This window comes from Macaca fascicularis, chromosome 3, assembly GCF_037993035.2.
Source record: "Macaca fascicularis isolate 582-1 chromosome 3, T2T-MFA8v1.1".
NCBI classification, from domain to species: Eukaryota; Metazoa; Chordata; class Mammalia; order Primates; family Cercopithecidae; genus Macaca; species Macaca fascicularis.
The window spans coordinates 21892738-21895880 of NC_088377.1; the positions used below are offsets into that span (position 1 = coordinate 21892738).

General features: G+C 40.1%; 1 pseudogene; it reads right to left on the bottom strand.

Moving 5' to 3' along the window:
* Positions 1–2135: 2135 nt before the first annotated feature.
* LOC102123109 (large ribosomal subunit protein uL11-like) lies at positions 2136–2710 on the bottom strand (annotated as a pseudogene).
* Positions 2711–3143: the final 433 nt, after the last annotated feature.

The window sequence follows — 3143 nt, forward strand, 5'->3', positions numbered from 1 at the left end:
ATTATCTGCTGTTGCCATTCAATTATGAGCTCTAAAGAAACTTTGCTTGTCTTTTAAAATGAATTTTACCTCAGTAGCTACTCTGTAAATGTTTGAGCAATAAATAAATACATAACAAATAATAAAGCATTTAAAAATACTTCAGTATCTATGATCCATAACCAAGATGAGTCTAATCAAGCAATCGTTATGTACAATGTGAGAAGTGTTTTACATTTTTTATTTCATTAAAACATTCTGCTCATGACCAACTAATAGGCTGCCACCTGTAGTTTCAAAAACGCTGTTATGACTGCTCTGTTGATGTGAAAATCATTTCTAATTGATGATATTTTTAGTAATTGCATTCATTAGGAGATGGTCACATTCTTTTTGACTTTTTTCTCTAAATATTAAAATCACAGTGGAGCTCTGTGATATTTATAACCTCTAGATAGTTAGATTTTTCAGCTTTAAACTATGGACATAATAACTTTAAAAAATCTTGTGCAGTGTATGTAGGGGTGTGTGTTTCATGTGTAATTTACATTTGTGTTATAAATATTGGGACACTGAAACTCAGGTACTCTAACCAGCATGGTAGACTCACAATTTTGGAACAGAACTGAAAAGCCATTTAATGCTTTATGTGATCCCCTTTCTGAAGGTCTACACAATTCTTTATAATATTTCATGTGTTCCTTGGAAAGAACCACTGTTAGAAAGATTTTCTTCTGTCAAATGTAATGCATAAATTCAGCCATTTTAATGAGGCACATACAGTGTGCTGGGCAGTGTGTGTGGTCCTGGTGATGCAACGGTGAGGAATGTGGTCATGGCTCCATTACCACAGAGCGTTAAAAAGTTACCCCTTCCTATTGCTTCACTCTTATTGCTTCCTTTACCTTCTTTTTAATCTGAAACTTGGTTCTTCCCCAGCCTTTAAATAATGGACGCTTGTTTTCACATGAACTGCCCTTGATAAGAGTCAGAGGTGGTATCAACAGTCTTTTTCTTGTTCTTCACGTGTCTTCCAAGTGATTCCACGTCCATGGTCTCCCAAATCCACCTGTGCTAAAGTCTGCCATTTGGTGATACAGGTTTTCTGCTCACTCTGCCCTCTCTTGAACCTCACTGTTTCTTTCATTCATCACAGTCTTCAACACTTGATATATCAGGGTCCCCCTTATTCTTTCCCTGGCTCTTGCCCTGGGCACTTTAGTATCCCAAACTTTGTTCACCTGCAGGCCTGCTTTATCCAGTGACTTCATTTGCCTCAATCTTAATATTATCTTCTTTTTACTTCAGCAACCAAGTACATTGAACATATATTTTAAGGTTCCCTTTAATTATTTGGAGATTCGATTTTAAATTCCACAGGTTTCTGTTCTTCAAATCCTTGTTACTACGATACCACCTCTTAGTCCTAAGCAAAAAGGTTACCTTTATAAGAAACCCTTCTCTGCTTCTTCTCTGGCTACGAGCCTTCTGATGGGCTGAGGCTTTCATGGGGCCAAATGTTAAAGCCCACTCAGAGCCTCTGCGCTTCCTTCTCAGACTGCATGCTCAGTCACAGGATGGACCAGATGTGTTGGTGTGGGATGCAGTCAAGCTGAGAGACAAGATGGCAGACTGAGAACTGGGGCTGGCTCTTCCTGTGCTGTCCATTCCAGTGTGGTCCTCCAGCCCTTCTGAGTTGTGATAAAGGTAGGTTAGTCAAGAGATGACTAGTAGACATATTTTACATAACAATTATCTAGTTTTCATTATAATTTTTAAATGTGTAGGTATCTAGTGTGGGAATCATCATTTGTACTCTGGCCCTAGGCCTCACAAAGGCTAAGGCAAGGCTGGCCTCAATACATACATTTCACCCACACTCTGATCTCTGGTCCCTTGGCTTCTTCCATTTCATTAATGTCTGTCAGTTTTTCTTAATTCCTAATATTTCAACTCATTTTTGTGTGAACTCAATTCTTTGCCTCCTTTCTATTTGAACTCTCTCTTATACAAAGCTCGAACTACAAGTTGATTTTACAGTCTGCCTTCTTGGCTTTTGTATTCTGTCTTCTAAATCATGCTGGATAATAATTGACATTGTACATTACTACACTCCAAACTGGTGTGACTTTTTTTTTTTTTTTTTTTTGGTCAAATGATCCTTTATTGAAATACTTTCCTTTGTGCTTAACTGGCTGGGCATTCCACAGCACCACTGTTTGTTGATGTCATCTATGATGTCATGAGGGTGGCAGCCATCAGCATTACAGCCCACAGACTGGGCAGTCCCCAGGATCTCTTTAATGATTCCAGAGAGTTCTCTGGCTAAGGATCGGTGCCGCATCTGTCGAGCAATGTTGACGATCTCATCAAAAGTGATATTCCCACTGTGTTTAATGTTTTTCTGTTTCTTTCTGTCTCTTGGTGGTTCCTTGAGGACTTTGATGATCAGGGCAGAGGCAGAAGGCACCACCTCAATCTGGGCCTGTCTGTTCTGAATGGTCAGTTTCACTGTACTCCTCAGGCCCTTCCAGTCACCTCTTGCCTTGGCAATGTCATCACCAACCTTTCTCGGAGACAGACCCAGGGGGCTGATCTTGGGGGCCAGGGCAGAAGTGGTACCGACCTCGCGTCCGGTGCACCTCAGGTATAAGACTTTGATCTCGATGGGGTCGAACTTCAGCGGCATGGTGGAGGCGGCTGGTGTCGGATGAACCCGGATTCGGGACGACTGAAGAAAGTTGCACTTTGGCCTCCTCCGAGCCGAAAACCAAGAGCTAGTTGTATAGTATTCTATAGTGTATATGTACCACATTTTCTTTATCCAGTCTATCATTGATAGATATTTAGGTTAATTCCATGTCTTTGCTATTGTGAATAGTGTGGCAATAAATATACACATGCATGTGCATGTGTCTTTATAATAGAATGATTCATATTACTTTGGCCATATTATACTTAGCAAACTAACACAGGAACTGAAAACCAAATACCACATGTTCTTACTTATAAGTGGGAGCTAAATTATGAGAACAGATGGACATGTAGAGGGGAACAATACATATTGGGACCTTTTGGAGAATGGAGGGTGAGAGAAGGGAGAGGATCAGGTAAAATAACAAAAGTGTACTAGACTTAATACCTGGGTGATGAAATAATCTGTA